Raw genomic sequence first — 12129 nt, 5'->3', positions numbered from 1 at the left:
AGTAGGTGAATTGCCAACACCTCATGCTTTAAACATTCAATGCGAGGTGTAGTGACAAGTATATGTGAAAAGAGCGCTATCACCAAGCATCTGGGATAGTGGTGAAAACATGACACCAGACTTTTGGAAAACATGGAAAGCAGTGTCACTTGGAATGCTCTGCAAAAAAGGTTATTTCCGAGTTCAACAAAGATAGGAGTGATATTGTTTGTATTTGCAGTGATTCAGCTATGTATATGAAAAAGTTGTGTGATGACCTGTCAAAATTGATACCCGAGCTGAAGTGATTCCCTGTAGGAGATCCTTGCCACTTGTTAGATGGTATGCTGAAAGCATCTTTACAATCTTCAGAGTTAATTAGGGATGCTATTGACTTTTTAATCTATTCTGGTGCACTGTTGTCTTATGCGGAGGAACTAAAACGCAAATATTGATCATTTTGTGCTTTGCGTGGCATCAAAGAGTCACCCCAACTGTGTCCTTTAGCTGATGGCTCTCAGTCCAAGGGGTTAGGAATGTTTTAATATCCATGTGGCAACCGTTTGCAGAATTTTTGGTGAGTGATGATGCCAAAGGCTAGAAATGTGAGGATCTTTGGTGGCATATTGATAGTGATGTGAAAAAAGTACACTCTATTGCATTATTAGATTTCTACAGGAAAACATAACTGCTGTAGTGGACATAATAAAAAAACCTGAGTCTGAAAAAACCCTTGTCTGCCAAGTGTTCAGCAGAATTGGTGTAGCTGTGAAACATCTCCTTGAGAGTAGACTGGCCGACACCTTTAGTGACTGCAACATGGTCCATGTTAGAGTGCTTGCCACGTGGTAAGCAAAGTAATAGTGAAGAGCAATTCGGGAACTTTTATTTTACAATGTATGAGAAATGGCTTGCACTGATGCATAGAAATGTCCCTTCACCACCAATGGCATTTATAGTCAATGAAACCTCACTGTGGTATTCTATCCAAGTTCTAGATCCCTTCAATAAAGGGGAATTTCCTCCGTAGTTTCAAAAGGGCTGCTTCATTTTTTACTGCTTCAATAACTCTGAGTGCATAAGCGCCCAGCTCAATGCAAATGTTGCAGAACCTGCCCTGAGAATCGCAATCTTCAAGCTCACCAGTATTGGCATGGAAAGCTATGTCAGTCGCCAGAGTTAACGAATTGTGTACCGGCTGTTTTGACATTGCCCTTCTCAAGTGCCAATGTTGAGAGGGCCTTTTCACAGAAGTTTACATGGGAAGGAAATAGCGAGCACACATGACCAAAGACTTACTGAAGACGTATTGTATGGTGTACTACAATAAGTTTAATTTGCAAACATCTATTTGGACCTCATATACACTATGCGTACACTGTCTATATACCATGTTCTATCAGTGCAGAAAGCAAGAAATGTTAAAAGCAAAATGTTCCATACACACCAGAAAAACACTTTTTCTGTTGTTTTTAGTGGCACGAAAATGTGTAACCACTGATAACGACTGTTTTTTTAAGGTACTGAAATCAAACACTGAAAAAACCCCACCAGAATTTATCAAAAATAGAAACTGAAAACAGGAAAGCCTATACATAGTACATATTAAAATCAACAATTAAAAAGTTTGAAACATCCAGTCTGTTACATACATCATCTAGACATGACATTAACTGTTCTTTATAAAGTGACTCTAAACGTACAGAGGTATGCTGTTCCTATAAAGGCTGTCAAAGATTGTGGAAAAGTATGAGTCAGGAGGAGATTCCTCCTTTAGGAAAGAGACCCTCACACATCCGGCAGACTAGCTGTCATATATCGTCAGCAGGTGGCCCAGATGTCAGGTATCATCATCAGGTCTGCTCCGAATCGGGGCGGCGTTGCAATACCCGATCGGCGACCTCAGAGGCGCCTTTTAGTGGAGATCTTTATTCCATTCTTTGCCGGTTGGTGAGTGCAAGTGAGGGCCCTATTGTGATGTGCGTGTGAGACTAAGTGTATTAAAAATAAGTAGTGGAGATCCTAAATAGCAAATTTTAATAAGGAAGGTCCCACTCTTAATTAAAAACAATAGCATGCGTAATCTTCCAGTGAGGGTGTCTGATTTACGCTCTAGTGAATAGTGGTCAACATGTTTCTTGCATCGGTCAAGTTGGCCGCAATTCTTCAGGACCAGAAAGTTCACACACTTATTGGTAGTGGTAGCAACTAATACTTACCACTGTTACAGCACCCTAATAAGTGGTTACTTAGAAATGTAGAATTATTACGCCTGTAAAAGAAAAAATAAGGGAACAAACATACAAATCAAACAGGGGGTAAAAAAGAGAAAAAAGGTGGCGTTCACACTCCGTGCGGTAATCAGTAGTTGACATGATTACTGTTGCTCCCCCCTTATCTGCTTGTTTGATAGTGATCGAACGATCGTCACTCAGTGACCGTAATGCTGATTCTTCGCCAGTAGTGATATTGTGAAAAGTCTTAGTGGGTTTGATTTGTTTCCAGTCCTTCAGGACTGCCTGCTCAAAGGTTAAAACCTCATTAGGAACCATCCCACTGTGTGGTGTGAAAGTAGAGGGTTTATGTAGCCCAGAGTCTTCGATGGAAGTTTCTGGTTCGCCATGGAAATAGGCCTTCAAACGTATTTTACGAAAAAAGGCCTGTATTTCACACATGTCTCTGAATGAATCAACCCTGGGTGTCGGGACAAACCCCAAACCTTTTTGGAGAACCGTTATCTCTGTCTCATTCAGTATACGAGGAGAGAGGTTAACAATTAACGTCTCTTGTTCTTTGCTTGGCTCCTGGTTTCCATTGATGTTGAGGGTTGATCCTGCCAGTGTACCCTTTTCTCTTCTCCTCTTCTCCACCCTCTTCCTCTGCCCCAGCCTCTGCCTAAAAAAGGGGGGCCTTGTTGGTAGAAGGGGGGAGGAGGGGGACCCTGTTGAAAACCAGGGAAATGCCAGAACGGTGGAGTTGGTTGATATTGTCCCTGGAATGGGATCATCGGGTATGTGGGGTAGTTCTGTTGCCCTCGTCTATTCCTGTTATTCGAGTAGCCTCCACTGCTCGAATCACTACTAGTGTTTGAATTGCGTCTAGAGCTGTTAGACTCCTCATCTGAGGAGTAGCTGTTTAACACTGATGTGTAGTCTTCCTTCAGATATGGATACACCTTCTCTTTGTCGAATTTTTTGATGTCTTTTTGTAACTTAGTTATTTTTTGTTTCATCAGAAATTCTTTGTTTTCTGCTATCTCATTGTTAATTTCTGATAATTTGGTTTTGAAGACAACGGTGGTAAGAGAGACTTTGACAATACCCTCTAGATTCTGGATTTTGATTAGGAGTGTATCCGCTAATCTCTTTGCTGTGTTGATGATAAGTATCAACCAGTCCCTGGTGCACTTCCATGACACCAGGGACCACTCCTTCTTAAAGATCATGTCTTCAAGAAAAAGGCGGGGGAAGTTCTTTACAATTAACCCATTGGGAGCGATATTGGCCCTTAGGTACTCCGTCATCATCGCCCCATGCAATGTGATTTTTAACCACTCTCGTTTCAGGCTAGTCATGGTCGTCAGATCGTCTGATTGGGCTCCAGAAGTGGAGTTGTTATCTAACCCTAATAAAGATGGTGTACGTAAAATTTCTGCAGCTATGTCATCGCCAAAACTTAGACCCTGGCAGTCGTCCATGGTCAAGTTGAAGCAGGGGGTAAAAAAGAGAAAAAAGGTGAAGAAAAGGACAAGAAAAACTTTTCTGTCCTCTGGAGATGTGTATGGGCCAAGGCTTCAAGAGTCTGAGTGTCCTTGGTATCCTAATCAGTTCCTACGAGGATAACCCCGTGCTGAGTAATATGTGAAAAAAGGAAGGAGGAACAGGGGGCTATTTAGGACAGGTCCAGCATACTTAGCCCAGGCATGAATCTAAACGTACAGAGGTATGCTGTTCCTATAAAGGCTGTCAAAGATTGTAGAAAAGTATGAGTCAGGAGGAGATTCCTCCTTTAGGAAAGAGACCCTCACACATCCGGCAGACTAGCTGTCATATATCGTCAGCAGGTGGCCCAGATGTCAGGTATCATCATCAGGTCTGCTCCGAATCGGGGCGGCGCTGCAATCCCCGATCGGCGACCTCAGAGGCGCCTTTTAGTGGAGATCTTTATTCTATTCTTTGCCGGTTGGTGAGTGCAAGTGAGGGCCCTATTGTGATGTGCGTGTGAGACTAAGTGTATTAAAAATAAGTAGTGGAGATCCTAAATAGCAAATTTTAATAAGGAAGGTCCCACTCTTAATTAAAAACAATAGCATGCGTAATCTTCCAGTGAGGGTGTCTGATTTACGCTCTAGTGAATAGTGGTCAACATGTTTCTTGCATCTGTCAAGTTGGCGGCAATTCTTCAGGACCAGAAAGTTCACACACTTATTGGTAGTGGTAGCAACTAATACTTACCACTGTTACAGCACCCTAATAAGTGGTTACTTAGAAATGTAGAATTATTACGCCTGTAAAAGAAAAAATAAGGGAACAAACATACAAATCAAACAAGCATATTTGCTGTAAACAATCATAAGATAAACTCGCCTCGTGAACTGCACCCACGAGGTGTCATGCAGTATTTGGTGATATGCTAGTACATAACATGCTGTGATGTGTTAGCCACAATTCTCAATAGTTTAAGGAATGCAACAGTCAAGTGTGATAATTGTAGCTGCAGAAATAGTGTGTTAAAAAATATATATATCTCAATGTTGGGACAAACACAGGATGAACCTTAGTCAATACTCAGACATGGATCTCACTCACCCTGGTATACCGGGCCTCTGGCGTCAGCGAGAAGGTGCTGGAAAAACACTGAATAGTGCAGTGTTCTGTTAACATAAAACACCCCCCAGAAAAAGGAGTGTAAATAAAGCAATCAAGTATATATGACTGAAAGTCACTTATTGCGTGTCACAGTCCTCTCAGAATCTATCAACATAGCAGTGTCATTTAAAAATGCCCGCTGGGGACGTGTGTCTCCGGATGATGCCAACAAAATCATGAGGTCACGAAAGAGACATAAATATAATCTTCAAATTCTCGTAAAGGAAGTGTGTAAGTATTACCTCTATATTCGTTAGTGGGAGACTCAGCAGAGCCATAAGTTCACCCCCAGACCGTAGTAGTTACTTACGGCAGTCCGCGATTCTGAATGCCTGGATCCTAATCTCCATCCACGCCAGCTCGGTGGACAATGCCGATCACTGTCGCTGAACATACATAGGCACTCAGGTCCAATCAGAAATGAGGGCTCATCGGTGCACTTCCAGAGTGAAGTGTATGCAAGGTATTGAACCGTTTTGATTGGTTCTTGTGTCCGGTCAGATGGTACTCGACAACCAATCAGCGCTCGGGGGCGCGGTATATCGGCCTATGGGGGATAGGTTACTGGACCTGAGATCTTAGCAACCGTCGTTAAGCAACCAAGTGCTATGGCTGGTATGTCGATGATTGGTTATTGTGTCCGAACAGATGGTACTCGATAACCAATCTACTCTTGAGGGCGCGGTATGTCGACCAATGGGGGATCGGTTACCGAACCTGAGATCTAAGCAGCAGTCGCTAAGCAACCAAGTGCTGTGGCTAGTATGTCGATAGTTGTAATGCCAAACAAATCGTAGTTAGGCATGAGAACAAGAAGTTATGGATGGTTGCTTAGAAAGCTAACGGACAGTGATTCACACGAACAGACGGAATTTTGAAGGACCCTCGGTGTTATCCTAGTGTTAACACCCAACAGGTGACCCTCGGTGTTCTCCTTGTGTTAACACCCAACAGGTGACATGTTGGCAATATCAGACCGTTTTCCAATATGTATGAATTGTGTGTGTCAGAGGAAAATTGGTGATGTGGACGCTAGATGCAGTCCAGTGATTTACATGCAAGTCGGAAGTAACAGTATAATGCACGTGAACTAGGTACTTCTCCCAAACCATAACAGCAGGGTAGGGGCGAGTCCTCTACAAGGGCTGAAGATGCTGATGGAGTTACGGGTATGTAAGGTACCGGGGAGATAGAGTCACTAGCCAAAATATGTCAGATGATGTCTACCCTATCTCAGGCCAACATCATTTGTATACAAACTCTCTGACGTAAGGTGAATACAGGGTGATCATGTCCGGTCTAGAGTTCTCTATAAGCCAGTCAGAAGATCATCGTCAGGAATCAGTACTGAGCAGACTGGACCACGGTATATCTTCATTTAGTCCTCCCTGGTGGGATGATAATCTCATAACCCACCTTTGTTCAATAGAGAACAATTTAGCTTTGCTAATGTTTTTGAAGGATTGGAGGACCGTCCACTGTAGAGAATCAGGGGAGTGTTTTTTGTCAAAGAAGTGTGTTGTCATTTTGGTGTTGACTTTGTTGCACCTAAAATTACTACGGTGTTCGATAATTCTGGTTTTTACCGGTCTTGTAGTCATCCCTATATAGGGGAGATTGCAAGGGCATAAGATTAGGTAAATACAATTTGTGGTATTACAATTGGTATGGGTTCTGTATTGCCATGTGAACCCATTAGGGAATTCAATGTTTTTCATCATCTTGGTGAAAGGGCATACAGCACACGTCCCACAAGGATAATGGCCCGTTACGGGAGGTAGGTTCCATAGAGTGGCTTGTTTAGTGTTAATCAGTGGTTTGGGTCTCGTGTGTATAAGCCTGTCCTTCAGGTTGGTAGTGCGTTTAAAAGCAAACCGTGGGGTGGCCAATGAAAGTATCCCGGTGTTAAGGATATTCCAATGTTTCTTGATGATATTTCTCAGTATAGTTGAATTAGGCGTGTAAGTGGACACACAGGTAAGGCAATCGTCAATGGTGCGTTCCCTAGGTTCCAATAGCCCTTCCCTGTTGTTATTGCGGGCACGTTTAAATGATTTCTTAACATCATGACTTTGATATCCCCGTTGAAGGAGATTATTCGTCAGAACAGAGGATTCCTGTATGAAGTCAGATAGAGAGCTACAGTTCCTCCTAATACGGAGGAACTGTCCAAACGGAAGATTTTGCTTGAGAGCATGCATAGCATCACAACACATATACTATATATGACTGCAGTTCTATGGGTGAAACCACTTAAAAAATATCATCATGAGTAGTTCAATAGTAAATTTATAAACATCACATTTCAATTGACAAAACCCTATAAGCACTTTATACACGCAATTATTCCCAAACTCACCATGAACACCATAAGAAAATAAAAAAGCAAACAGAACATATAAAGAGCTTATTCAGTAGCTTCATTTTCAAGCGCTTATAAAGTGCAACATGCGTAGTACGAAGGGCAAATAATGCATTTTTATAAATGCAACTTTAAAGAATAGTAGCATACATACACAAAAATAGAATATGCCAGTATTGCACGTCTAAGAAACATGACCAGAAAAGCATCTTCCAGCATATTTCAAATGAGCATTCCAAATGAACATTAACATTGAATATGCACTCCTCTCTTGTGGTCAGAAATCTGGGGATTAAATACGACGCAGAGCTCACCTTTGAATCTCAGATTACATTTTTGTCAAGATCCAGTTTCCTGACGCTTAAATCCCTGAGACGTATGATGCATTTTATTCTTGAGGCTCTGCAGAGGACCATCGTACATGCATTGATCACCTCTAGGCTATGACAATAGCCTTTTCCTTGGAATTTCTTCCTCTCTAATTCAGTGTCTGCAGATCATTCAAAATGCTGCTGCCCGACTGATTCTTAAACTTTCTCCTTGGTGCCCTATTTCGAATCACCTATCTTTGGGATTGCCACATAAAAAAATCAGAATCAGGACCCACTGCATCAATCACCATTGATTTAAATACCTGTGGACTATTTGATTGGTGGATCAGCGATTCCAAATACTTGGCAACATCAACAAAATCAATACCTCACTTTAGGAAATACTCACAATTCTGAACAACCAAATGTGCAATAACCAGAGAGCCAAAGATGACTCTGGAATAGGGGGACGGACCAGCAAATGAATAGTTACATTTATGATGCCACCCCTTTTCACCCACATTAAGGCATCAATTTCTGTGAAGGAATTTAAGATAGAGCTTCTAGTTACCAGGCGAAATTCCTTGTCAAATAACAAAATAAAATCCAAAACAGATGACATAGCATTCTGCTCCACACAGAGTTGTTGTGAGGGGAGTATCGGGAAGAACCCATGAAGGTTCCCCAACCTTCGAACAAAACGGTTTTGCCACATGGTTAGGCCAGGGACGTGGGTGCAAGACAGACGCAACAGTGGTGCTATGATCTTCATTTCTCATAAACGGAGAATATGACACCCGATACCCTTTATTGTCCCTCCTTGGTGGGGACAATCCCCTCAAAACCACATAACCAGATTACTAACATCACTAGAACCTTACTCTGGCAAGGGACGAGGAACCTCACTTCACATTTCCCCTCCCACTCCAGGAGGCACAAATGTAATGTTGGATATGGGAAGCAAAGCCCCCTGAAGGGTGTGAGAGGGCGGAGTGGAAATAGCCAGCGCTGCTCTGGTTCTAACCTCTATCCCAACAAGATCATCCCACGGCAAATTCTGTATAGTAGGTGCAGTCAAGGCCATGTATGTTGAGATGTACCCCCTAAGATTAATTTGTAGGTCTGGGAGCAAGGGAGAAGAGACTACAAAATCTATGAGAAAAGCTCCGACATGACCTATATGTTTTCTCCATAGGCTCACTAGAGCTCTATGGGCTTCCCATTATTGGACGTGAACAATCATACCATTGATCGTATACTTTTTACCATTTTATTATATTTTTAGACTCATTCATATTTTTTAAATTTTCACTGATTATACAAAAGTTAAGAACATATTTATAAAACTTCAAAAAATTCATTAGTGCACATATACAATTGTTCCACTTAGAGAGATATGTCACAAATATTTTGATGCATTGTTACTGTTTGAAATCGATACATGTATATTAAAACATTAAATATGCCCCCTGTATCAACCACACAACCATTCTAACCTCTCACACAACACCACACTAACACTTTCTCATCACATACATGGTCTGCCCAGCCTAGAATAGCATACATAGTTGATAGTCATGGAGGGAACACTTCAAGAGATATCCACGATCGGTTTGCATGCTGGGATTTCACAACAACCAGGTTTTTTGTGGCTTTATAAATATGTACTTAACTTTTGTATAGTCAGTGAAAATTAAAAAACTATGAATGAGTCTAAAACATATAGGTTGTGTGGGAGTTTTTTCATATATTTTTCAGTCAAGGCACTGTCTTCAGGAGTTAATTTTGTCAAACCCCCCACCGTCAAACTCTGTGTATCAATATCCGTAGTGAAATGCTATTTTTTTGTCTTCTGTTTAGGGAATCTTCTTATTTATTTTTTCCTTTTCTTAGTTATACCCTTCTGACTTCTTGCAGAAGACTCCATCTTTCCCTTCATCAAAGCCCTGCTTGGCATACCACTTGATTTGGTCACAGTATGATAAAATGCGGTCAATATACAGGCGATTGCTGGCTCCCCTTCCAGCCCCACACCTAAGAGCAGTGCTAATACATTTATTTTCCCTGCTTTTTTAGTGCCTTTTTAGTTTTTAATATTGGGAACATCTCTATCCTAGCTTTACCAAGGGAGGAGCACTGATCCTGTTCCCCAAACAACATACTTAAGCATAGTTCTTCATTTTCAGGATTACAATAACAGATCCAACACTCACAGATCTAACAAATTCATATAACTTCAGACTATCCTTTCCTTTTTCTGTATCCCTCAAATGGAGTGCACGTGCCCTTGACATAAACTCTGGCTCCAAGAAGCCAAGTACATTTAATCCACCTTTCAAAAAACCTATGCCGACTGAAGGATATCCTACAATTAAATATTCTCCCATGGCTGACATCAACTGGACAAGTTAAAACTATGGAAAGGACTACTAAATAACCAATGTATTGTCCTCTTTTGCTGCTTTATTAGCATTGTACATCTCTAAAGTTTATTACATTTTTTAACCAAACGCTGAAAAAATCTATTGTACATGCCTTTATACAAAATCTGTCTAGCATTTCCCTCCCCATTCCAATTTACTTTGCACTGTGGATAATGTGTTAATATTTTATATTATACCAACTTCCTATGTTATGTTATGTTATGTTATGTTAACGGGTCTTGTAAAGCGCCTGGTTACACTATAACAGTGTGTCCCCGCGCTGCGGTGGGGCAGCAAGAGCAGATACTAAGGTCTATGTGTGGGGGAACAGGAGAGTCTTAAGCGTCTTCCTAAAGATACCTTCAACTGGTTCCAGTCGGAGGCACACCGGTAGTTTATTCCAGGATTGGGCCGCCAAGAGTCGAAAAGAGCGGCCCCCCATCCTGGCTCTTTTTATCATGGGGACACAGACTAAGCCCAGTCCCTCAGACCTGAGGCGACGTGTGGGAGTGTAGGGAGTGAGAAGGTTACGCAGGTAGGCAGGAGCGGTCCCCTGCATAATGCAATAACACACACATAATACCTTAAAGCGTGCTCGTTCCCGGATAGGGAGCCAGTGTAAGGAGGCAAGAGCCGGCTTTGAGGGAGCTCTCATAGGGCGCTTCAGGACTAGAGGGGCCGCTGCGTTCTGAACGCATTGGAGTCTCTGTATGCACCTTTCTGTAGCCCCCAGAAGGAGAACGTTCCCATAATCAAGACGGGAAGTTACAAGTGCGTGAATCATGGTCTTCCTGCCACAGTGGGTAATATGTCAAGGGTTTTCCTAAGTCTTTTTAGAACTCCATAACATGTGCCAGCAACCCGTCTGGTGTGGTAATCAAACGAGAGGTGGGTGTCAATCCAGACCCCAAGGTTTTTTGCCTGGGCACAAGGTATAGGAGTAGGGCCCAAATCTAGCGGCCACCACGCAGACGACCAGACAGAAGGGGGTTTCCTCACTATCAACACTTCGGTCTTATTGCCGTTGAGTTTTAGACAGTTTATGTCCATCCAGGCTGCAAGTTCTTGGAGGCACGCCACCAGGTTGGGAGCTGCCGATTGTTGGTCTTGAGTCAAGGACACAACCAGCTGGGTGTCATCGGCATAGGACACCACACCAACCCCAAAGCCTTCAGCAATCTCAGCCAAGGGAGCCACGTAAAGATTAAAAAGGGTGGGGCTTAGGATTGAGCCCTGGGGGACTCCCTGTTGCAGTGCCATCACTTTAGAATAGAATTTCCCCTGCCTCACCTGAAAGCTACGATTGTTCAGAAAATAAGTGAGCCAACCCAAGGCCTTCCCAGATACACCTCCCCTCTTCAGACGATCAACCAATATCTTATGGGCCACAGTGTCAAAGGCCGCACTGAGGTCGAGCAGGATCAGGGCGGCAGTCTGGCCCGCGTCCACAAATTGCCGGATGGTCTCAGTGGCCAGAAGGAGGGCGGACTCTGTCGAATGACAAGAGCGGAAGCCCGACTGGGTGGGGTGAAGAAGATGGAATTTCTCAATGTGCGCCGTGAGCTGCTGGTTGACCACTTTCTCTGCGATCTTGGCAAAGTAGGGAAGAAGGGAGATGGGTCGTAGGTTCTCAAGGCGCTCAAGGCCTAGGTGCGGTTTTTTTGGGAGGGGGAGAACAACTGCCTCCTTCCAGCAGTTAGGGACTGTGCTGGTCTCAAATGAGATCTCCAGGAGATACCTGATGAAGGGTTCCAGAGCTTCTAAGCCGCCCTCAAGTTTTTTCGGGGAGGCCTGGTCTTTGGGAGACCCTGACTTAACACTCTGACAGATTTTTATCAAAATTTCAGGGGAAGGAATTAAAAAGTTCTCAAGCCTTTCCTCCTGTGCTACAATTATATGGCGAGATGTAGCCCATCTGTCTTGGTCAGCCAGAGCCACAACAGGGAAGGAAGAGTATATTGTTATTACCTTCTCGGAGAAGGTTCCTAAAGTGTGAAACTCAGAATATTCTGTATTTTCTGCGCACAAGTTTCACCAGACATTATCCGGGAAATTTGTGCTGGGAAGAAATTTCAAACAATTGAAATTCCGGTTTCGATGTAAACTCCTTGCTCCTACTGGGATTCCCGAAGGACTCAGCCAGTGGTGTTGAAAGAAAATCCCATACACTTGTGAAATATCGCATG

At 42.9% G+C, this 12129-nt stretch overlaps 1 protein-coding gene across 9 annotated transcripts in view; it reads left to right on the top strand.

Annotated features, from left to right (window-relative positions):
• The window catches only part of DACH2 (dachshund family transcription factor 2), an 839221-nt gene that overhangs the window by 578883 nt on the left and 248209 nt on the right, over positions 1 to 12129 (top strand). The gene's annotated exons all lie outside the window — the stretch shown is intronic.

The sequence above is a fragment of the Triturus cristatus genome, chromosome 5_2, assembly GCF_964204655.1.
Source record: "Triturus cristatus chromosome 5_2, aTriCri1.1, whole genome shotgun sequence".
NCBI classification, from domain to species: Eukaryota; Metazoa; Chordata; class Amphibia; order Caudata; family Salamandridae; genus Triturus; species Triturus cristatus.
Note: the sequence above shows the minus strand (reverse complement) of the source record. Positions and strands in the feature narration are given on the sequence as shown.